The sequence below is a fragment of the Phascolarctos cinereus genome, unplaced genomic scaffold, assembly GCF_003287225.1.
Source record: "Phascolarctos cinereus isolate Bilbo 61053 unplaced genomic scaffold, phaCin_HiC Scaffold_5;HRSCAF=322, whole genome shotgun sequence".
NCBI lineage: Eukaryota > Metazoa > Chordata > Mammalia > Diprotodontia > Phascolarctidae > Phascolarctos > Phascolarctos cinereus.
Genome location: NW_027555958.1, coordinates 475497367 through 475523670, shown reverse-complemented (window position 1 = coordinate 475523670; position 26304 = coordinate 475497367). Strand labels below are relative to the sequence as shown.

The following is a 26304-nucleotide window of genomic DNA, read 5'->3' as shown; positions in this document are numbered from 1 at the left end:
TCAGACCTGCAGTCTCTCAGCTCTGTGACCAATGGGAGGAGAAAGTACCTTTCCATATTTTATCATATTTATCATTTAATTAAACTAAAGTAACTGCTAGTAAAGGAAGGTTCTAGGTTCACAGCATCTAGATTGATATCTTGAAAGGAAGGATATAAACGGCCAGTTGTGATAGAACTCAAATTAAGGTATTTTGTGGACACACACACATGCCTTCAGACTAAGAAGCCACTGCAATCTGATGTAGATTGGGAATCCAAAGGGTGAGTGTTGAAAAGCTGTCCTCAGGGTCCTGATTTAAAGAACAGCAAATATTCAAACTAATACCAGTAGCCATATTTGCTTCTGTCTCTTTTCACACTGAATTCTTAGACCAGACTTAAGATTTGAAACTGTTGGGAAATATGTTCAGATCTAATTCCATCATCTAATTCTCTTGTTTTGTGTCATTTGCAAGTTTGACTTGGAGTCAGAAAGTATAGGTTCAAATCCCAGGTCTGCTCTAAACTGCTTTAATGTATAAGGGTGAGGGGGTTGATTCAGAAATCTACCAAAGTAATCAGTCTACCCCATTTACCTATTATACCTTTCTCAGTTAAGAACATATCTTGATGTCCCCTAGATCTTACCACAGGTGGGTTCCCTCCAGTTTTCAATGCTATAACCAAACTCTTGGTTTAATTTGGTAGAGTATAGAGGGTTGTTGAAAGACTTTCACTAGGAAATGACTGAATCAGATCTATCCACTAAGAAATTTTATTTGTTGTTGATGCTAAAGTTGAATTACAGGGATGGGGGAAGAATAGAGGTGAGGAAGCCAGTGGTCATAACTATGGCATGTATGTGGGTGGTGACAGAAAAAAGAAATGATAGCCTTTATGAAGGAAAATGTATCAGAGATAATGCAAAGGTAGAATCAATTGTAACTAGTAATTAGCTAACACATAAGTTGACAGAGAGTCAAAAATAAAACAAAGGTTTCAAATATGGGTGATGGAATGTGAAATGTGGTAAATTGGACATAAATAGGGACATCATAAGGAGAGAAGGTTTAGGATAAAATCTAATAAAATCAGTTTTCGGTATTTGAGGTATCACAAACAATAGGAAGTTTGGTTGTAGAACTCATGAAAGTAGTCAAATCTGGAGATATGAATTTGAGAATCATCTTTATAGTGGTTATATTTCAAACCCCGAAAGTATATTCCTAATCAAATGTAAATGACATACCTAATCAATAAAGATTTATTAAGAGCCTTCTATGTGTTAGATAATATGCTACATGTTAGTGATAGAAAGACAAAAAAAACCTTGCTGTCAAGGACCTTGTGTTTTATCAGGGAAATGAATATGAACGTATATTATCCTATACAAAATAAAGCATCATTTCGTGTGTGTGTGTGTGTGTGTGTGTGTGTGTGTGTGTGTGTGTGCGTGTGTGCTGTATAAAATAACTCAGGGGCACACAGCCAGTGAAGAAGCAAGTCAAGGTTCAAATCCAGGCCTTAAATCAAACTTGGTATGTTTCTGCTGCGCCACAATTATCTCCTACCCACCCTTAGGATAGGGGGGTTACACTTAACGAGACTATTTAAAGCTGTATTTCAAGCCTCATACAATCCTTTTCTGTTAGAACAAAGTAAACTGTTATCATATCTTTTCCATATGGATATGAAAATGAAGGTCAGGAGTTATTACTTTCTCAAAGTTTCAAAGCAGTAAACATGTAACATTGCCTCAGTCCGACTATGCTGACTCACCCTCATCTTTCTCAGGGCTTCTGACTATGGCTGCCCTCAGAGTTTAGGGTCAGCCCTGAGGGCTTACGTGTTTGTATAGTACTGTTATTCATAAGCCCCACTCTGGTATGCTCCTCAATATAGATTAGCCAGTTAATACAAATTAACAAACCAATCTAACTTTTCCAAAGTTCTAAACGTGTTGCAAAGAGCTAACTCATAGGCCCTGGTTGAATAGAATTCCTCCTCCCATGACTATGGAATCCTAATAAAGTTCCACTTATATGTGGTTTGTCTCTGCTGAGTTCTAAGGGTTGGAACTTTGTAGAATTTGAAATCTGCCTTTTCTTGTTGTGTCTAGCTCAACATTGACTCCTAACTCAGCCACTGCTGTGCTGAAGAAACTTTTATTGATGACAGTAAGTTCTTATTTTCCTACCTTTTAAAATTCAGAAGCATCCATCCTCTGATCACAGAGCATAGGAGAGCAGACAAGGACTCCCTCCAATCAAATGATTTCCTCTCAGGTGCTTAGCTGGAGGTATTTAATCACTAGGTTCACCTGCTATTAGAATGTGGAATTTCAAACTGACTTGTTGTTTTATCCAATTCCCACAGGGCATGCCTGATTCTCTTCAACTTACCACAACATGTTTCCTCTTCTCATTAGATGTACACCTAAGATACACCTTTGCCTGACTGTTTTTTTAAAAGTTAAATTAATTTTATTTTATTTTCAGTTCCAAATTATTTTCTTCTATCTACATCCCCCATCTAAGATATCTAGGAATTGTTCACACCCAGTTTATAACCCTTGACTGATTGTCTTTGTTATTCAGTGAAAGAGTCATTCTTACCTAATAAATGTACCAGGGCTTAGAGTATCCTGGGATTGAGGGATGTAGGACATTCCCTTTACACATTTTATATGTACAACCTGAACTAGGCAGTCTGATTTCACATCCTTTACTTTTTATGCCTCTCTACACCCAATATTGTTCTGCTTAAGCTGCAGAAGTCAAACTTGCTATATATCCTAACCATTTTATTGTTGTTCAAGTTATTTAAGTTTGCCTAATCGTTCCTGACCCTGTTTGAAGTTTTCTTTGCAAAGATACTGGAGTGCTGTTTCATTTCCTTCTTCAGCTCATTTTAGAGATGAGGAAACTGAGAGGAATGGAGTTAAGTCACTTTCCCAGGATCACACAGCTAAGAAGTGTCTGAGGCTGGATTTGAACTCAGATCTTCCTGACTCCAGACCTGGAGCTTTATCCACTCAGCCACTTAACTGCCCTATATCCTGCCCATGCCCTGCCCCCCCCCAAAGGAGAAACTGATGTTTAGATCAACTTCCCAAAGACAGGAACAAGCTCTGGAGTTAATAGCTCTAGTGTCTTTCTGTGGACAGATTCCCATAATGCCAGATTAAGTGACTGATTGTCTCCATGACTGAGGTGACCTTGACTCCCTTGAACCTTAAGTACATGAAGAACAACACAGTCATTCAGCATGAGTCCTTAATTCTTACCCAAGAGTGAGCCTGACTCCATCCTCTGCCAGCCCATTGGGGTCAGGGTTCTGACCCCTGGTGCAAAAAATTAGAATGTTTCTGGAGTTGTAACTATTAAACTGGCATACTGTCTTTTCTCCTAAAAGCACAAGCCACAAATTTACTCCCATGTTACAGGGAATGAAGTATTGCAGAGAGGATAGAGTGGCGGTCCTAAAGTTAGGAAGATCTGAATTCAAATCCAGTCTTAAACATTTACTAGCTGGGAGACTGAGGACAAGTTACTTAACCTCTGTCTGTCTCAGTTTCATCATCTATAAAATGGTAATAATAACAGCATCTACCTCCTAGAGTTGTGAAGATAAAATGAGATATCTATCTCATCATCATCAACACTGCCACCACCATCCCCATCATCATCATCATCACCATCATCATCACCACCATCTTCATCATCACCATTATCATTATCATCACTATCTTAATCATCATCACCATCATCATCACCACCATCTTCATCATCACCATTATCATCATCACTATCTCAATCATCATCATCACCATCATCATCATTATCAATTTCTTTCTTGCTAAACCAGTAAGTATTTTAAAATATTAGATGCATTAAAGAAGCAGGAAATAGAAACAAACATAGATGCTGGGGGCAAAATACAAGAGACGATGATAAGAACAACGACAACAACTATAATGATGATGATTAAAACCAAAGGGAAGTACAGAGATGAGTAAACCATCGCTAACGCACAGAGTGCTGCAGGTGGTTCAGGCCCCACTCCAGAATTCATTTGAATACTAAACTCGATAGGAATGATACGGTCCCAACTGACTGAAAAGCAAAATAACATGAGATAGAGAAGCAGCAGGGCCTAGTGGATAGAAAGGCGACCTTGGCATCAGGAACACTGGGACTTGAGGTATGCCGCTGACCCTTCGATGTTAGGTAATCTGAGACTACTTAAACTTTCAGTGCCCAAGACATCTCCTTAAGTGATGTTTCAGATCATTTGCTCATCCACATAAATGGAGGAGGGAATTTCCTATCTGGTTTAAATTACGGACTTATACAAAGACAAAATAAAAACAACAACAACAAACACACCAATTTATGGAGAGCAATAATCATAAAAAAGAGGAGAGGAAGAAAGAGAAAATGCCAACACCATATTACAACCATGTGCCAGCCTAACACATTCATCACTATCATAAGCTTAGTAGCCCAATCACCTGCTGCTGGGCCATCGCAGTATCTGCATGCTGCCCTACTTCTAACTCCCCAGATGGGCAGGATCCCCACACAAGGTTTGCCCCATGTGCACTTGACTGTTACTTCTTAAACAACCCGTCCCCCTGCTCGCAGCAGTGACCACTCAGCTCAGTGTCACTCAGCTCTTCCCTTATTCTCAGATCCAACGCATCCTTTCTTGGAATGCTTCTTGTGATACATTTGTCTTGATTCCCTGTGTATTTGGACATTAGAGTTCATTAGTTACGTGTGATACAAACACTATTTTCCTCACCTGATAATTATTCTCCTCACTCTACAATAACTTAATTGACATTATCAATAAGTTTTTAATGATATCATTGAATTTGTTTGTCTTTTATTTATAACCTCTAGTTTCTGTTTCCTGAGAATTCTTTGCTTAATCATTAGCATGAAGGTGATCTCGTTGCATCATTTTATATTAAAATGGATTGATTTCTTATGTTAAGGTCAAGTAACCATTTTGAACTTCTACTGGCACGGTATAGCGGAGAAGATGCCAGTTGGAAACAAATTGCTGCAAAAGGGCTTCCTAATCCTGCTCTCAGTTGTCCAACAAGAAGACCTTCCAAATATTTATCTGCTTGGATTTATCAAACACTGGGCTTCTGTTTCAGAGATCTTCTATTTCTTGTGTATCTACTTTCTTCTGCTGTGCTACTTTTCTGTTTTTATTGAAACGAGGGCTAACATGGGTTGGTGATTACTTGTTTATAGTTATAGCATAAAGTTGATCACACTAGTTCCACTTTGTTTTCCTGTTATCATTATTTCCCTTGGTCTTCCAAATGATATTTGTTGAACTATAAATTTTTTGACTGGCTCTAAAATGTGGCAGTCAGACTGGCTGAGTAATAAATCCATAAATTAATTAAGGTAGTATTGATATTTTATATTGACATGGTCTAGTGATAAGCAGCAAATATCTCTGCAATTATTTATCTCTTTTTATTTCTATGAATAGTGTTTATACTCGGATTTGTGTATTTTTTTTTGCACGTACATAGGTTAACTCCCAGAATTTTTTGTTTTATTTTGTAACAACATTACTTGTACCTTACTTCTGATACATCTCCTACATCACAGTTTCAGAGGCTACACAGTCTAGTTCTAGTAAAAAAAAAAAAAGACTCCTGTAATTAGAGTCAGAGGACATAAGGGCAAAACCTAGCTCTTCTGCTGGTACTTTCTGTGTGATGTTGGGCAACTTAATTGCCCTGTCTGGACCTCAGTTTCTTCATCTGTAAAATGATGAAGTCAGGCTAATTAACTTCTAAATCCCTTACCATCTCTAGAGTTTATGGTCCCATATTCTGTCTGCATGAGCTTGTGCCTAAGGCTGACTCAGGATTTAGGGATCATGTCTTCTGGTCTGCTGTGATGTCAGCCAGTCCTGTCAGATAATGTCGATGACAGGCCAGGAATTTACCAAGGGAAGAGTAAATGCAAATATCTTGAGTCTTTTTGGAAGTTGTTGGAATGAGTATCAAGTTGGTCAATCATAAGGATACGAGGACCTTTGTTTTAGTTTAGTCATTTCAGTCATGTTCAACACTTCCAAACCCCATTTAGGGTTTCTTGGCAAAGATACTGGAGTGGTTGGCCATTCCTTTCACCAGCTCATTTTACAGATGATTAAACTGAGTTTAACAGTTTTAAACAACTTGTCCAGGGCCACGCAACTAGTAAGGGTCTGAGTCCAGATTTGAACTCAAATCTTCCTGACTCTAGGCCTGATGCTCTTGCCACTGTACGTAGGGGAACGCTAACCTTCAAGGATCCTGGTCACTTGAAGTTTACATTGAATATGTTATCTGTTTGGCCTGCAGTCAAGAAGACCTGAGTCCAAAGGTAGTATCAGATACTTGGTAGCACTGTGACCCAGGATAAGTCACTTAGCCTCTATCTGCCTACATTTCCTTAACTATTTAATGGGGACAATAATTGTACCTACCTCCCAGGATTGTTATAAGGATCAAATGAGCACAGTGCCCAGCATATACTAAACACTTAATAAATCCTTATTACTTGATTTCCTTTTATCTATCCTTTTTACAGGGATCATACATCCTTAGAATGTCCTTTCTATTACCAGTCCTCTATGGAGTTAAAAAGTCCTAGTTATTGGTTTGGGGAGAACATGTGGAACACAAATGATACCAGGTGAACCTTGCTGACATAAAGCACAAGGTATGTCATTAATATAGAGATACTTTCCCACTATTTAGAGATATTCAGAGGGAACTGTTGTAATTCAGAATTACTGAGATGAAGATGACCTCAGGTATCATATTTTCAGTGTTGCTTACCTAACACATTACCAAAAAAATAAATAAACAAATAAATAGACCAATGGTTCTGTGGATTTTTTTTCCAAAATTTCCACAATGAGTTGGTAGTGATGTTAAGAGTTAAACCCAGAATAGTGTTTGTTTCGCTACCCGAGGCGATTTCCAGTTTAAACATGAAGCTTCCTTTGAAAATGAAGAATGGATAAGGAAAAACTATAGGAATTTGATGCTGACTTCTTCCCAAGGCTTACTTCTCTGTCTTATATCTAATCACATCCTAGAAAATGCTAAAGTAGTTAACTCTTATGAAAAGAGGGCCTCTGTGGCAGATTTTCACCACTTGATGCTGATTCTTTTTTTTTCCCCATAAAGAAAGATCCCTTATAATATGTGATTACTCCTGAGTTTGTCTATGGTTGGTTAAAAATGTGTAGATCATATATCAAATGACAACAGACTGGTAATCTCAGCTTGTATTGAGGATAATAAGAGATGAGTTTAATTATTTCAATATTACCCATATGAGGATGAAGTTGAAGAATAGTAGACAAAATCAATTTCCTGATCTCATGAATAATTTGCTTTTTATAAGAGCTTGTTTGGTGCCTGCAAAGGAGAATCGAAGTAGCCAGTTAATCTTATGATGTAACATTAAGGGGATGCAAGAAGTAATTCCACCAGTGATCACAGAACAATTAGTCTGAAATAGCAATAAAGAACAGCTCCCATGGGGATATTGATGCCTCTCTCCCTAATAACTGGGGATGAACAGTGAACTTTACCAGATAGGATTGTTCAAGCTGAGGGAAATGGTTAACAATGGGCCAGAGAGCAATAGAAGAAACATGGAAAAGGAGAAACAGCCTCAGAGTATTGACCAAAGCAGATTAGAGGTGCAGCTGGTTTCGATGGATGCTGTATTTATTAATGATTCTGAAGAGGAAGTGGATTTTAGGATGGTAAAGTTTGCTGATGACACAGTTATCTCAGCTAGTAAACATTACTGACAACTGTGAGGAGCTCCAGATGGAGATCAAGACATCAGGGACTAGAAAGCAGGCCTGCAGATAAAATCGAACGTGGATGAGAATAAAGTGGGTCACATGGCATCGCATAGCCTGGACCATGATTGTTGATGGATGCATTCAGACATCCCAGCTTTGCAGTTCATCATTCAGAGTCCTCAAAGAGCCCAAAGCGAAATAAGCTTGCAGATGATGAGAGTGGGGAAAAAATAACAGCTCAAAGATGGGGGTACACAATAAAAAGAATCAGTCTAATGGCCTGCAAAGCTCCATTGTTCACTGGAGTGCCCTTGCCCTCTCACGTTTGCTTCAACTTGAGAAAGATTCATAGACAGTGAAGAGGTTTCAAGAAGAGAAACAAATATATCTCAGAAATTGATGGGACATAAGTATGAAGGATTGGGAAGAATAAGCTTTATTTAGAAACAGAAGGCAGGCCTCTCTGACTGAAGAATATGTTTTAAGAATTAAAGAGAGATGTCTGACCAGTTAAGTCCCTCAATTTACTATTGTGTCCCTGATGGAATAACAGAAGTATACTTAAATCAAAGGAAATTTCAGTAATTGGGGATGGATAAGTGATAATACAATGTTTTGCCTTAGCATAGAATTCACTGCTGGAAGCGGAGGCCTAAACGCCAGGCTTGTTCTTGCTTTTGCTTTGGGAGTCGTGATGTTATTAGTAACACTGTCATAATGCCCGGCTGAGTGGGGTGTGGGAGGTCTATGTCCAATTGTGTGGATTCATATGCCCTTGGTTGACATTCCCCCTATCTCTTCTCCTTAGCTGGAGTCAAGAAATCCTGGCATCAGATCCCCAAGAAGAGGTATCCTACAGGCTGGAAAATTCGAGGTTTTATTGAAAGAAGAGGGGAAGTGGGAATGCAATATCCCCCCTTCAAGAGAAATGCCGCATGCTTGTCCTCCATTTCCCACCAAGTTCCACTCTTCTGCACTTCTGTATCCTCTCACAGATGCCTCTCCTCTCTAGAAGGTCACTTCCATCTTGAAACTCCAATTCCAGGAGTCCCTTCTGCCCCTGGGGCCTCTCCTTTTTACTGGAGAGTGAACTTCATTGACTTAAAGCTCTCTGGTCTACCATCTCTCCATTTCCCAGATGGCTGCTCTCCTCTGAATTTCTGCATCATGCTAATCTGCCAGATACTTTCTCCCTCCCCAGTATTCCCCCTCTTCCCAGCTCCCTCTAATGTACTGGCTTCCCCATTAAGCTCTGCAGGAGCCGGGATAGTCTTTTTTGGTTGAATTTGTATTCCCACTGCTTAGAATAGTGTCTGCCACCTACTAAACACTTAAATTCTTGTTGACTGGAAAGAAGAAATTTAGGAACCACTAGAGATTTATTCTATCTAATCTCAATGGCCAGACAATCATTTATCAACTGTAAAGAGGAAATATCCAGACGTGTTCGTGGATGGCTACATGTTGAAGGTCACATGCATTTTAATTCCCTTGCTATGGCAGCAGTGTTCCTGGAAGCCACCTGTCAGCACATCTGGAGTCTGCCCTTCTCACATGACATCATTTCCATCATTGAACTAACTTCAAAGAACTACAAGGCTTTCATAAGGGCCTAGGAAGGGAGATAGCAGGCATTTCCTAGGTCAGGGGAAATTTTCTTTTCCTATTTTCATAACTCTGGAAACATTAAGGTTTCTGTTGTCTTAATTTCTAGGGAGAAGAAATCTTTTTCTACAGTGGTTCTTGAAATTCTATTCCCCAAGACATATTGAGTTTGCTTTCCATGCCTTCAGACATTTTGAAGATTTTGTAATTTAGACAAATGGTTCGATCAATACAATAAAATCATGCATTGCATGGTCATTTTGTGCTATGTGTACAGGTGAGAGGAGAGGAGAGCAAATGATAGGCTGGACATCATGCTGACCTCACTGTGTGCCAAGACAAGAGTTCCATTGTGTGGTCAATATCTAGGAGTTTTCTTTCAAGCGAACAAATGTCATTAATGATTATAGACGTCATAGGATAAAGTGCGAGCTCAGGTCTCATAGCTAGAGGCTTGGTTTGATGTGCCAGAAGCTAAATAAGTTAGGACAAAGCTCATGGTTTAAACAGGAGTCTGGTGCACAAATGTAGGGCTTAAATAGGGTTAGGCAAATTAAGCCTCTGAGGAGCATGAAAAGACTCTTTTTCTTTTGTCCTTGGAAGGATCTTTGTGTTTTCTGAGAAAGTAGAAGGAGCGTAGGGAATAGAAAGAGAACAGTCCTGAAACTGGTGCCGCCCTCTTACGTTAATTAAGCCTGTGTGAGCCTCTGAATCGTGGGCTTTTGCCCCAGCACCATACCAAGATTGAGCTACCGACTTCAAAGGGTTATTTTGAGCAAAGCACTTAATGAAGCCTTAAAATGCTCTAGAAATGTCATCCCTTCTGCTTCTTTCTATTATTATTCTAGTGTTTTAGTGCAGGACTCAACAGATTTGCTTTAGATCTGATATCCAGTACCTAAATAGATGGCTTCAGAAGATTTCCTCTTTTTTTTAATGTGGAATAAATGTTTGGGCCAATTTATTGCTCCAGGACTTCAGTTTCCAATCTCAAGTTAAAATCCAAAGTAGAGTCAGATGGAATGTCTTAAAGGATCCCAGGACTAAGGAGTTAAGAGACCTATAATATTTTGCCCTGCCCAGACCACATCCAGATTATTGTGTTCAGCTTACCTCATCACAATTTGAAACAGAAATTTAAATGTGAGAGAGAATTCAACCAATTGTTCAAGAAACAGTTATTAAGAGCCTACTACATGGCACATTCTATGCCAGGCACTATGGATACCAAGAGAAGGGATCCAATTCTTGGGCCCCAAGATGCTTCAGGGCCTTGAGCTCATGCCATGTAAGGATCATGTATTTAGCCTGATGAAGAGAACCCACAGGAGAGGACATCCTTTCTGTCTTCAAGGATTGAAAAGGCTGGTATGTGTAATATGGAATATACTTGCTGTTTATCCCCATGGTGCAGTGGGCAGAAGTTTAAGGTAAGACAGTTTAGGTTTAACATAAGGACAGAGTGCCTAGCTAATATAGATTTTACTGGCTTCTGAGCACTTTATAGTGTTTATGCAAAAACTGGGTAACTGTTGGATATATTGCAGAAGACAGTTTTCTTTAGTTTCGCCTCAGGGCCATATTTCTCTCCACCACCTAAGGCTGCCATTTGTCTAGGCAGCGTGCATGCCGTGGAACTTTTCCAGGAATGAAAACTGGCACGAATAGAGCCATTTTTCACAGGGGAACACTAAGATGTAAAGGTCCCCATACTGCTCCTATGGGAAATCCATTGGGAATAAGATCAACTGACATTTGTAAAGCGACTTAAGTTGTGACAAAGTAAGTGTTACTTTCAGGATTACATTTGGTCTTTGCAACCACCCTGTGAATTGATGGTTCCTTCATTATAACCACTTTAATGCTTAGAGAGATTAAATTGCTTGTCCGTGGTCACAGAATTTCTAAGTGTGAAGGTACATCTGTTAATATATGGGTTTCAGAGAAAGCCTTTAGGGCACCACTATTTACTCTTGTTCCTAAACTATACAATCTTACATGTAGTCCTTTGGGGTCTGATCTGGTTCATTTTTTATTTTACAGTTGAAGAAGCTGAGGTATAATAAGAAATCAATGCTATTATGCATCAGAATTGAGACTTGAACTCGGGTGTCCTCAGTTCAGGACTAGGGCACTGTCAACCTGGCCATGCTGCCTCACTGCTAATAAATAGGTTGCTCGGAACCAGTTTTCATTCTTATATTGAATGCTCTGGAATCTTCATGCCCAAAACTACTTTGTACTTTTCTCCAACATTCCGTTTTTTAATGCTGTCAGGAATTTCTCTTTATTATCTTAACTTCCCACCTTCATTTGTGCGTTTTTAGAAACTCATCATTTTGAAGCTCACACCTCCACAGTACGCTCTGGTGGCAGAGAATGGGATGTAGCATTCTCCATTGGAGGAAAGCATCCGTGACATTTCCTTCCAAGCTACTATCTTATACTTCATGATGTCCAGAAACTCATCATTCTACATGATGAAATGTACTTAGCACTTATGGCTCTTCAGTAGTCCCTGTTCCTGGGGGTGCTCCCTATATTTGATTGGAGAAAATGGAAGGTAGACATTGGAGATCTCTCAGACCATCCCCCATGAAAGCAGGGGGCCTAGGGCCTTCCCCTCATTATACACACCCCAAGTTGCAGATTCTGCACGCCCCCAAGCTAGGTGAGCTCTCCTTTCCCCTCTGCCTTACTCTGGGCTTCTGGGCTCTCTGGATATGTTATCTTCCCCCATTAGATTGTGAGCCTCTTAAGGGCAGGGCATTACCTCCTAATGGCTACCCTAGTTGCATGTTGATTGAGTTCCAGATGTCTAAACAACACAGGGTGCACTAAATGTTGAGAAAAACATGATCCCATCTAAACCTTAGCTATCTCCTCCCAGAATCTGCGCCTCTGTGCTGTGGGTCCAGCCTGAGTTTTTCTGGCTTGGGCCACTCTCATTATCATTCTAGCCTCAGCTGTCCTTTACTTGTCTAGACTGACCAAGAAAGTCATAGGATAATGCATTAAGAGCTCAAAAGGATTTTAGAGGTCATACAGTCCAACTCTTTGATGCATGTGGAAGCTAAGACCAAGAGAAGTTCAGTCATATTTTCAAGGTCATGAGATAACAAGTAGGAAGTGGCAGAAATGGAATTCAAAGTCCTGTGTTCTTGCTCCCAAATCCCACCTCAATAACAACCCATTTGTGGAATGACCTAGAACTTAGACAACTGCCACATTGCTCCACTGCCAATCATCTGATATTCCTAGCCCCTTGAGGTGGGACATAATCCACGAAGTCTCTGCTGCACCTGGTGTGGACTGATCCCTTGGTTCAACGAACTGCTATTTCTCAGTTAAGAGTCCATTCTAATAACTCAGTTGTCATAGTCAACATTATGCAGTAGTTTATTACTGAGTAGTTTATTCATTGCTTCACATTAATTAAATTTGTATTCTGTTTTAAAATCTTCAAATACAGAGACTGTATTCTGTAATTCATTTACACCCTGATTATCACCTAGCCCAGAGCCCTTCACATGAAGAATCACAGATCACAGAATATCAAGAATCTTGAGTGTCAAAGGGGTCAGTTGACTTTCCCAGCCCATGAGCATCAGGTGCAGAATTGAAACATGAACTTGAACTTGAAGCCCAACATTCAACCTACTGGACAGCTGCTGCCCCTTTCCACATGGCAAGCCTTAAATGGTTATCAATAGATTGTAGTCATTTCAAAAATTTTAAATGGGAAATTTGTACAATTTCCATCAAATCTATCCATTTGATCCATCCAAATCTATTTCCAAGTCTAATAATACAGTTTATCACATCCTTATTGCAAGGTGCAAAGCAGATTTTTTTTCAGGGCATGACAAGTAAAAACTACCAAATTCCATACTATGCTTCAAATTAAAATTAAAATATATATATATCCTGAATGTGAAAGTAGAAGCAAATGCTTTTCTTTTTCTGAAGAATCCTGTTGTCTTTTTTGCCTTAGGTAGAATCAGTAAGCAAATACACGCACACACACAAACATGAAAGACCTGGGTTATTCTAAAGTCTTGTTTCATAAGTAAATAATGACTTATTCACAACCTCAAGGTCTCATGATACTCTCCCTGTGTGAATCCTTTGTGTAAAATGTGGGTCTATGTTTCATTATCCAGGTTTCTCAAAGCTGAGTGTGTTTTTAATCAGGATAATTTACTTCAGTTGATCTTTTGTCTTTGAGGGCTTTGATGAAAAGCCAGTTTTTTCCTCCTCTTACTTTGCAGGAACATAATGTCCAGAAAGTAACTCCTACTTTGTCAAGGTGCTGTTCCAGAAGACTTATTTTCCCCTATGCTTTTCCTATGCTGAATAGGCCCTTCAGCCACCCAGACTTGACTTCCCCCTTCAATTTGTCTTCTCTCCCCAGTAGTCTTCAGATAAGCATGCTCAGGTGATGAATGTCATGCTCACCCATGTGGTCAGCTGCTGTGGGAAGCCACTATCCTGGACACACACACATGGCTGAGAGAGTGAGGTGAAGGTTTCTATGTCAAACAGCAGCATTGACTGGGCTGATCCCCAAGAGATTCTTTTTCTAGGAGAGCCATTAAGTCTAACAATTCAGCAATTAAGGAGTTGGCCAGGTCTTAGAAGTTACACAAAAAAGCAGATCACATAAACAGAAGAAATATGGATTCTAGCATCATATCATTTTCCAGAAAATAAGGGCTTTGGGGTCACTGATCCCCCAGGGCAGAAGAGTGGAATCACTGATCTGAAGGTGTTGGAGGCAATGATCTGTCCAGCCCTGAGTCTTATCTCTATCATGACTGTGAAAAATGAAAGTGGAGTGAAGCAACTTATTGAAGATATTGGATTGATTTGCAATTCCTGAAAGTAAATTTCTATATTCATGCAGCCCAGGAAGTTAGAAAATCAATGTGAATGATTTGCAAATTGATCTCATGAGCATCAGTAATCAGCAGCTTTAGGGCCGAAAAGCAGTTGGTGCAATCCATGTCTGTAGTGCTGTGTGGATGTGGAGGCCTCGTGGAGTGTCAGGGTCCAGGAGCAGGACATGCACTCTGGGTAAGTGGTCACAAAGTTCATGGTTAGGCTGGGGGCTGCCTGTGAAGTGGCCCAAGAAGAGATGGAGAATGGACATAAGAGGATTTCCCTGCCATCAGAAAGGCTGGTAGAAATGGTAGTAAACAACCTTCCTGACATGCTGATGAATGGGGCCCCACAGAAGCACTACCTAACAGGCATCAGCTTCTCCTTTGCCTGTGTAGAAGGGGTGGGCAGCTAGGTGGTTCAGTGGATAGAGTGACAGGCCTGAAGGCAGGAAGACTCACCATGTAGAAGAGGAGAGTTTGCTGATAGCATTCCAGGATGTTCTTTGTGTTCAGGCAGTGCCTATACATCTGCATCCCCAGAGCCATCCTACATGCTTAGAACCATTGGTTTAGATGAAGTACAGAGAAAGGCCATGTAGCCCACTCCTCTATTGGATTTGGAATTGGTCGGTTCACCACAAAGGAAGAGGTGGATGACACAGGTAAGAAGTGCACCCACCATGTTCTAAGGCAACAAGATATTAGTTCAGAAGGGTACAAGGCAGAATTGACCTGAAAACCATCCAGTGGACATAGCGTTAGACTGCACGCGTGTACACTCCCTGATTCTCCCCAGCTCACTGGCTCAGAGCCGCTAGGAGCTGGGAGTTTGTATTACAGAATCCTCACAGCCCAAATGAGGCTCTATTTTTTCCCCTAGCTTCACTACAGCCCAGTGGACCTCAATTTCACGCTTCTTCTAAGACATAGATGAACCAGAACTTTCTGTGCCCAGATTCACTCCCTAGTGGGGTCCAGAAAGTCTCTTTCTCAGGACTTCAGAAGCTGAGCCTTCCCATCCTACACTACTAAGTAAGAGTACTGGGATAGGAGTGATAATGCTGCTGACACACCGTGATGGGGCAGATGTGGGGAAAGGAAGAAAGAGCTCCTAGCTCTGTGACCTGGGGATCTGCACGGGCCACACGTGTCAGCTCTGTGGCCACTTCTCTGGATTCTTTGTGAGCTAATGTGGTGAGCTTGGATTTTGATATGTGGCAACCAAAGGCAGTCCCCTGTACTGGCTGTGCACTCACAGTCTCTATCCCAGCCTTTTGTTTTCCTTTGCTTATCACATATACCTGTAAATATATGCATTATGCAGTGTAATTCTAATTCGTATTTTCTTATATAAAACCTGTTAATTTGTAAGTTAAAAAAATAAATCCTTTTATACTAGTTAAAAAAAGAAAAACAGATGAAGAAACTGAGACAAAGGTTAAGTGACTTCTTCAGGGTCCCACTTCTTTGAACTCAGAATTTCCTCACTATAAGTTCAGTATTCTATACACTGATCTATGTAGCTTCCTAATTCTAGGAAGGTAAGTATAAGAGACTTTTCACCAGAACATTCATAGAATTGGTCTGTCAGGGGCTCATTAACTCTAGTAACATAGTTGCTGAACAAGAGGCAAAGAGAATTTCAACAACTGGTAGTTCTGTTACTCTGAGTATGAGCAGATTTGTGGAAAAAGGTGGAGGCAAAGCTCATTAAAATCAGCCCCCAATCTGGGTCTAATCACTCTCTTTACTAGCAGCCCACATGCAAAGAAGCAGAAACAGCAGGGCAGCTTTCACAATCTCTTCCTCTGCTCAGCAGACTCAAAGATGACTGTCCTTTCATGCCCAGACAGATGTTCCCTGCCCCCAGCAGAATAAGTGGGGCAGTCCATTTAGTCAGAATATTGACACTTGTACTGCACATCAGTTTTTTTTTCCTTCTCTGTGACCAGAGCATTTCACAGGGTTTATTAGTCTGAAGTCCATGAAGCTTTTTATTTTGTATAACTGAATTTCTACACACCTAGTTTCCTTTATAATGTGATATATTTTATTTTGTGCATTTATAAATTGTTTTTTTTTCTAAGAAGCGATCCTTAGGTTTCACCAGCCTTCCCAAGTAGCGCATGATAAAAACAAAACAAAATAAACAAACAAAAAAAGAACAAGGTTAAGAAACCCTACTCTAGAGTGATACAGGATATTTCCTTCATCATTTCAAAAGGGAGGAGACTGTCTTTTCTTCCAACCTGTAGAAATCTCTTTCTAAAGTACTAACGCTACTTACAGAGCAAGCAAAGAGGAGAGAGAATTATCTTAGTGCTGTTTGCTCCCACGAGGTGCTGAGGTGTACCAAGCCTAAGAGACCCATTGACATGGGAATGGTGTGTCAAATCTGCATTTTGGATTTAAGCTTCAGTATTCCATGGGATAGTTGAATGAAAACTTTCGTTGGAATTCAGATCACTAGATCAATATACAATTTTAAGGCACCTGCTAGGGGCCAAACACGGAATGAAGCAGCTGAATTCTAGCATCAACTCCATCACTAACTAGATTTCTTCACTTCTTTACCCATTGGTTTGCTCAATTGGAAAATGAAAATCTTGTCATTTCTACTAAAATCTTATCCCCAAATGTATCTCATTTTCTCCACTCACACAACTATTGCCCTTGTCCAAGTCTTCAAAACATCCCACCTGGAATCTTTCAATGATCTCCTAAGTGGTCTCCCTGCCTCAAGCTCCACCCTACTCCAATCCATTCTCCATACAATTGCTAAAGTGATTTCCTGAAAGCACCGGTCTCACTAGATCACTCCACTACTCAATAAACTCCAGGGCTCCTTATCAAATTGAAGATCAATTATAAATTCCTGTGTACAATTTAAAGATCTTCGGTACCTGACCCCATCTTGCCTATCCCACATTGTTATACATCACTCCCATTCACATAGATCATAATCCAGAGTTAATTCCGTAAGGATTCTGTAACATTGGCAGTGATGGCTGAATTTCAGCAGTTCTGAACACATCAAGAATGAATGTGCATAAATGAAACCCAAATGCTCCATTCAGTTGAGTATGTGAAACATTTATTAAATACCTGTTGCATGTAAGATACCATGCTAGGTACTTGGCCTACAGAGTTGAAAACAGTAGACAAACAAGCCAAAAATAAGTCTAGGCTTTAAGAAGTTTATAGTCTGTGTTGGGTGCAGATAGTGGGGAATGGGATGTGAGGCAAGATGCAGGGTATATTCAGAGAAGGAAATATAAAATTTAAAGAAAACAATTAAAAGTTAATTCTTTTTTCAAAAGGGAGAATGTTACTACATTTAGGGAACCAGGAAGGACCTATGAAAGAAATGGATCCTGAGATATACTTTAATTCAGACCCAAGAACTGGTTAAAACAATCAATAAAATATTTTAGGGTAGGTAGGCAGCACAATGGATAGAGTGTTAACAAGGCAGTCAGTAGAACCTGAGTATATATTAAGCCTCTGACACCCTCTTACCTATGTGACCTTGGGTAAAAAGTCACTTAACCCTGTTTGCCTCAGTTTCCTCTTGTGTGAAAAAAAAATGAGCTGGAGAAGGAAATGGTATACCACTCTAGTATCTTTGCTGAGAAAACCCCAAATGGGATCATGAATAGTTGGACACAACCGAAACAGCAGGAACTATATATGTGTGATTACTCACATACATGTTTATATATGAATATGAAATTTTTATTACATAAAGTTTTTTTAAAGTGTATTTTAAGTTGACTACAATAGTAGCAATAATGACAAACCAGTAGAGCTTGTCTTTGTCTCTTTCTCAATGTTCATTTATTATCTTCTGTGTATTTTAAAATATTTTGATAAATTATACATTTCTGCCTTTTGTTCATTATTAGTAATAGTCACCCACTTATCCTAGCTATTCCCATAGCTAGGATAAGTGGGTGACTAAAACATCAGCCATTTGTCCCCAAACTGGTAGTATACATGTTTTATCAACAGTTTTATGCATCCATGAATTGTCCTTACATTGACCAGAGTCCTTAAGGCTCTCCAAGTCATTTTTATTTACATTATATTAATTGTGTAAATGGTCCTGCACAGTCTGGTCATTTTCTTTTTCATTAACTGAACCCAGTACAGTGTGTCTTTTTTTTTTTTTTCTGAATCTGCCACTTTCTTCACTTCTTATGGCCTGATGATATTTCACTAAATTAATAAACCATAATTTATGCAGACATTCCCCAGCTGGTAGTTGCCTACTTTATTTTCAGTTTTTTGCTACAACAAAGACATGATGCTTTAAGTAGTGTTTGTCCATATGGGTTAATTTCCTCTGCTTTTCATTTCATGGTGGCATATTCCTAGTGGTGGTATTGTTGGATCAAAGTGTTGAGTGACTTTGGGAGCAGAGTTCTAGTTCTATTTTCATCCATGAAATGATTTAGATTCACCAACAATGCATTAGTGGTCGTGCCTGCCATCTCACAGTCTCTCCAACAACTCTACTTTTCCTTCTTCTTTCATCTTTTCAAAGTTAATAATTATGATGTGGAACTTTAGGGTTGTTTTCATTTTTATTTTATACATTATTAATGATTGGCAGCCATATAGTTAAATATTTTCAATTATTCATCTGATTGGTTCTGGATCAAGAATTAGGAATGATTGCTTCTTTTTGTCTGACCCTGAGAATGGCCATTGCCAAAGGAAACTGTAAAATGAAGACTGGCATAATCAAAATAAAAATCCAAATTTGCAATGACTGGCATCACTACGGTGTTTTCAAGATTCAACACTTTCCTTATATAGATGCTGGGTGGTAAATCATGCATGTATTTTTATCTATTTTACAGATGAGGAAACTCTTTAGTTAGGAGGAAGATGAGTAAGTTGGCTCACTCGTGATAATACTGTTAGTTTCAGACTCATAATGACACAAAACTTATACATATACCAGATCTAATGGTCATTTTACCAATGATTCCCACAGTGAAGATGTTTGATAGGTTTTAATCATAACCACAAACAGTCTTTTCTTCATGTTTTCCTGCTCATTCTGTTCTTTCTCCTCATTTATCTATTGATTTTAAAGACATGTTTTGACACTCATTATATGTAAAATTCTGGGTCAAGAACAGAGAGGGACATTAAATTAGTACAAGCCATGATTCTTCGTAGTATCTAGACTCTTAGACTTGTGGATGGTGAGGGAAATGCTGTTGATATTTGGTAAGGTGGAAGTGGAAATGAGGGGGCAGGAAATTGAGAAGAAAGGGGAGTGTGCATGGTGAAATTTATCAATAACTGAGACAAGACTTTCAAGTAAAGAGAGTAAACAAAGCCAGGGAAGGGGAGATGGACTAATGAAAAAAGGGAAGTTTTCCTCACATGTAAGTACAACATAGCTTTGGGTCATTTGATTCATTTTTCTGGGACTCAGTTTCCTCTACTGGAAAAGAAAAAGAGTTACACTAGAAGGTTTCCGAGAATCTCTTCGCATCTCTAATCTTTGCGGAGAGGCCAGGGTAGACAGGACACTACATTTAAGATAAGAACATTGATAAGCTAGAAATGGGACTGAAGGTAAGGTGGGGAAAACTGTGCTGGCCAAAAATTTGCTGCCTTTGGACACTTGTAGCCAAGTCAAAAAACACTTGTTAAGAGCTTATTATTTACCAGCCCCATGTCCTACAGCAGCACATTAACAAATGACATAGATTAGCACCTAGTTAGCAAGAAAACAATGCAAAACACTGAGTGGGAGAGGGGATTATTGGATGAATGTGTTCTCACTTTCTCCAGCTTTTCCTGATTCAATGACTTCCATGGTAGTGAGGGAAGTGACCATGGGATTGCGTCTTGATGTATTTTCCTTGCCCTAAGGGCAACATTTCGTGTAAAAGTCTGGCTACCAAGATTTTTGGCTTGGGACCCCAAGATTATGCCAGGCAAAGATTTATTCATTGAAAACAACATGAGGGATTATTAGCCAGAAGAGGAGACTTAGGGAAGACATGGTAGTTGGATTCAGGTTTTTAAAATAATGCAGTATGAAATAAAGACAATATCTGTTATCCTTTGTCCCTAGGGAGCAAAAGTAGGAAAATGAATATGAGCAGATGATATGGCTAACCAAAATGGAAATGTAGTTTAAAAAAGCAACCATGCTTTGCTGTATAGATCATTGGACTTGGAGCCAGCAGCATCTATGTTTGAATACCACCTCAGAAATTCAATAGATTTGTGACCTTGGTCAAGTAGTTTAGCTTCTCACCACATCAATTTCCTTATCTCTAAAATGGAAATAATAATAGCACCAATCTCCCAGGGTTGTTTTGAGGATAAAATGAAAAAAGTTTTGTAAGGAACTTTGCAAAACTTAAATCATTATATTATTATTATTGTTATTATTATTATTAGTAGTAGTAGTAGTAGTAGTAGTAAGTCACATTGGCCAGGAGATAGAAAATATATTTAAATATCTTACAGTAGAGAACTGGTAATGATTTGCACAGAAGACCTAGTGTAAAATACATTATTGAGGAAATTTAAAATTAGAAAAATAAATGGATGATCATGAAGTGAAAAAAGAGGCATACATGGACAATTCTAGTATTATACTACTATCTATGAAAAATTGAAAGATTGAGGAAAGCCTTCAGGGCATTGTACATATCTTTAATGTAGAATTTATGAGGACTCAGACAAGAATCACAGTTGAGGGAAAGGTGGGAATGGCACGTGATGAACACTGATAGTGGGAGTCATCAGAAGTAACTCATGCTGATACTCTAAAGCTCGTTATTGAGGGTCCTTTAAAAAGTGTGTTGTTGTTATTGCTTCTCATTGAAATTCCAGTCTGAAGATGGAGTTTTGGCTCTTATGTTTCTAGTTATGCCTCAAATATGCAGACAACCCACCTTGTTCTGCTTAAGCAGTTTGGGACAACGTATCAAAAAACCTGACTCAGAATTCAGGTGTGCTACTTACAAAGCTGCATTATCATTGTCAAGTTACTTAAGCTTTCTCACCCCAAAGTCTTTCCATGTTCATTCATATTCATTGTTTCCATGACACTCTCTATCCAGCTTGTCCTCTGCTGTCCCCTTTTCTTTTTTCCCTTCAATCTTTCCCAACATCATGGTCTTTTATAATGGACCCCGTATTCTTCTGTGGCCAAAATATTGAAGTTTCAGCTTCAGTATTTGAAAACTCTGAATTAATTTCTTTAAGTATTGACTGATTTGACCTACATGCTGTACAAGGGCCTCTTAAAAGTCTTCTCCAACACCACAGTTAAAAATTGTCAATTCTGTAATGCTCAGTTTTCCTCAGAGCTCTACTCCCATAGCCATATATTGCTACTGGAAAACAAACAAACAAACAAAAAACAACATCAACATAGCTTTGACTATACAGACTTTTGTCAAAATGTGATAAACTTTGGACTTAGCATGTCTAAAATTGAACTCACCCACTTCCTCTATTACAAGTTTCCTTATTTCTGCTAATGACACCTTTCAAGCTTGGAAACTTGGAGTCGCCTTATCTCTCCCTCACCACCCACCTCTAATCTGTGGTAAAGTTTCTTCAAAAAATTGCTGGAATCTTCCCTTGGCAAATATGGCCTCAGAGACAGAACACTTATTAGCTGTGTGACCCTGGGTAAGTCACTTAACCCCATTGCCTAACCAAAAAAAAAAGTTTGTAAAATACTTTATAAACCTTAAAATGTAATATTATGATGAGGATTATTATTGGTAAATAATTTTTGGAAGTGCAGATTTGACCATGGGACTTCCATATTCAATCAATTCATGTGCTTCCCTATTACATGTAGGGTCAAATATTACCTTCTTTGTAGTTTTTCAAGGTTTATACTACCTGAGCCAACCCACCTTTCCAGCCTAACTGATTCTCTGCTTCTCACATAGGACACTACTTTTGCCATCTCTGAACCTTCATGCTGGCCATATCTCATGCCTACAATGTCCTGCTTCCTTACTTCCAACTCAGAGAGTATTACTCTTTCTTTAAGATGAAGCCCAAACTCCACCATGTTAGTAAAGCCTCTTTACATCGTAACCACTAATGCCCTCTGTCCCAAAATATGTGACATTTAGCATACACACACACACACATGAATATACCTGCAAATAGTTTTTAAATTTACATGTGCACATTTTACATATTCTTGTTATCTCCTCTATTAAGATGTCAGCTTCTCCTGAATACACATTCTTTCACTTTCTTTTTGTACCTGTATCCTTAGTACCTACTACACTTGGTCACACAGAAAGCATTGATTAATCCAACAATAACTTATTCTTTACTCCATGTATCTTTTGGAAGGTTGTGTTCATCTATATATCCATAATTAATTTCATTGAATTCTTCTTCCCCCCCCCAAAAAAAAGAGAAAAAACTCTCTCCTTCCTAACTTTCAAACCATCATTTTAGTCCTGTGGATTTGCAGTTTTGAATTCCTCCTAAACTTTTTCCCCTTTCTTCCCTTCCATCTTTAGGAGGTTGCAAAATCTTGCATTTCCACTTCCACAGCTTCTCTGTTTGTTCCATCTTGCTCCACATACATGATTGCCATCCTAAAGAAGGGGCTCATGACTGCTGGCCCGGAGCATCACAGACACCTAATAATTGGCTTCCCTGTTTGCATTCTTGCTCTTAAAGCCCCATGTACCCTGCACACCCAATCTCTCCATTTCGGAGTTGGAAAGAATCTCAGCTACTACCTCTTCTAACCCACATGTAAAAACAAACAGAAAGCAACACAAAGTGTTCCTCAGACAATATGAGTTACAAATACATAGCCAGACTTGGTTCTAAGATCCCCACTGAGGGCAAATCCACTGCCTCCAAGGCAAACCATGCAACCTTTTGCTGGCTCTATTTCTGATATATTTTTTCTCTTACATGAAGTGTAAATTTGTCCTATATGAGATTTCCAAATTTGCTCCCATTTGCACCCTTCTCAGGCCAAACAGAATTAATCTTTAGGCAAAATGAAGATAGGTATGAGTGATTCTTTTAACGTCTCCTTTTCTCTAGGTTAGGAGACCAATTTTTTTTTAATCATATCTGTCTAATGGGGTGGGGCTGTTGTCCCCCACTCCTGCATTTGAACAGAGAAGGCTACATTACAATTAAATCCCTGGGCTCTACTAGTCAAAAATAACATGTAAATTGTTTATATCTATTGTATTCGTAATTTTTAATATCTATATAGTTTTCCATTAGTTTGATGAACCAGCACAGTTTCAGCCATTGCCTAGTTGACATTCAAGTTAATTACAGAATTTTTTTTCCAAATAATTCAGCTACGAATATTTTGTAGATGATTCTTTTCTTTCTTTTTTTTTTTTTGCTTCTTCCTTAATTACATACTTGGGGTATATTCATAGTAATGGGATTACTGGGTCAGAGGATTAAGATCAGCTTGGTAAGTCTTGCTGTTTACTGCCAGTTTAAAAAGTTTTTGAGGCTTTTAGCTATGTCAAGTATATGAGCCCCTGTAAGATAAAGCTATTTATTATTTTCACAGAGAATATTGAATTAAAAAAAAATAAACATATCACATTGAAAAGGGAATAGGAAGGAAGAAAGAGGGTAGAAAGAGCAGAGATACAGAAAAAAATTATGAAAAGATAGAAATGTGAAGAGAAAAATAGAGAAAGGGAAGAAGAAAGCATGGAGAATGTAAAAAAAGGAAATCATGAAGATTGCAAAGTTTGTGAACAGGTTCCAAAAATATGAAAGGCTAGGGATCATCACCTCACCATTGGGGCTGAGGCCTTGGGGTTTTGGGACTCTCACTTCTTTTTGACAGCAGCTTACTATTGGGGTTCTCCTACTTTCACCTCCTCACCTTCTTAAGGGTTTACACCCTAACCCACCTACACATTCATAGTTTTGTATCCACACACAGCATGGCTTACTAAGCCTTAACAGTGGAATCTGATGTTGGTCACAAACTGAATCCCTAGGATTTTAAGAGAACTAAAAGTCTACATGGAGTCTTTCTTTTTTTTGAGGGAATTTTTTTTTTCATTTCTTTTATTTGGGGACAATTAGGCATGCGTGGATCAAGCATTTACCACTCTTAGACTTGAGTGGCACAAGGGCAAAATAATTGTCAATTTTTGAATATGAATAGATCAATCACTTCCTAGTTTGACAAATGTATACATTGAAGACTTCTGCAATACCTTTAAAATCACATGGGATGATTGCATCTAGCTGTAGTGTACTGTTTTCCCAATCTCATACTGCTATATTACTCTCACTCATATTACCAATGCTCAGGGTAACAGAATCAGAATTCACAAAGTTCTTTAAAAGCTAACCAGTGGACTAAAATCAAGAAAGATAAGATTTAATTGAGATAGACATAAAATCTTACATTTAGATTCAAATGATCAAATTCTACACATAGAAGTAGGTGGAAGAATTGCTAAGCAGCCATAATATGAGAAAAAAAGCGGATTTGTGATAGCCTATGAACTCAATATGAGTAAACCAAGCCTTGTCATTGACAGTTGGACTTTTCATTTTTCATCCTTTGTCTTCAAAGAGGACTGATGACATCACTGCGCAATGTCTTGACTTGCACATGAATTAGACTGAAGTGAGGCACAGTTGCAGAAAGTCGTCAGCCTCACTTTCTTTTTCAGAGTCATCAAAGTTCAGTGGCAAGATAAAAGTCAGGAAGACTGGTGATGGCCTAGGATACAGTGTATGACCTTGGCATCATTGATATCTGAGCAAGCTCTAAGCACTCCACAGCACCAGCTTCAGCCACCTTCATGGCAGCTGGAACCAATTGTTCTCATCCATGCATTCTGCCAGAGAGAGTCTTCACATACTTGGGGTAGATATCCCCCGAACTTACTGATGGGTTTGAAGTTTGTCTGTTACCCTCAACCTGGTTTAGCTGATTTGCCAAGGCAGTTTTGCCAGGTTGCAGCTGCTGTATATGGTGCAGTTTTCCTGAGCCTCGGGTGAGAGTTGAGTGCCAGGTGAACACCCAAGGTAGATGAGAAGCCCTGCAAAGGGCTTGGCAAGCCCTCACACCAGAGGTGCTGGCCCTCCATGACCACCTCATACACTATACACAAGTGGAATTGCAGGGTCCACTAGAGGCCTAAAGTTCCAGAATGAGGAAGTAAGGGCGATGCTATACTCCATCGTGATTCAATTACAACTAGATTACTGTGTTCCAATGTCTGCATTTGAGGAATGACAGAAATAAGTTAGAGACTATCCAGAAGAAGGAAACCAGAGTGGTGAAAGGCCTAGAGTTCAGGCCTTGCAAAGAGCAGTTGAAGAATCTTGGGATACAAATCTTTAAACACTCTAAACAATGACGGCTGAGCTTTAGGTTATAAGTTTTGCAAAGTTTTAAGGTTTGCAAAGCATTTCATATCATGTAATATGATCTGACCCTATACAGTAGGTGCCCCCAGTATCATTGCCCCCATTTCACAAAGGCACAAATATGTAAAGTGATGTGCCCAAGGTCATGCAGATGGAATGGCCAAGGGCAGGAACCAAATGCTGGACTCACCTGACGGCAAGTTTCATGCTTCTTCTGTCATGTCTATAGGTAGAGTCTCTTAATATGTAGACACCACATAGTGAATGCTGTTGAGAGAGAAACAGTTTCAAGGTGTATTTAAAGATGAACATTTATCATGATTATTAAGGCAGCATTACACACTTGGTAAAGAGGCGGCCTTAAACTAGGAAGAGAGGCACGTATCCTGCCTCCTGCAAATGCTGGTTTGTGACACTGGGGAAATCAGGTTATGTCTCAGCCTTTTAGGAACATTTCTTAGACTATACATTTTAGAGAAGATGCCAACCTGAGTTAGCAGAAGAGATTTGCTCCTTTGGAAATTCACTATACCAATTAAACCATAGGCTGAGGGCTTATCCCTTATGACTACTACCACTGTTAC

The 26304-nt window shown here is 39.2% G+C and overlaps 1 pseudogene; it reads left to right on the top strand.

Annotated features, from left to right (window-relative positions):
- The first annotated feature begins 7589 nt into the window (after nt 1-7589).
- Nucleotides 7590-15073, top strand: LOC110195717 (cysteine desulfurase pseudogene; annotated as a pseudogene).
- Nucleotides 15074-26304: the final 11231 nt, after the last annotated feature.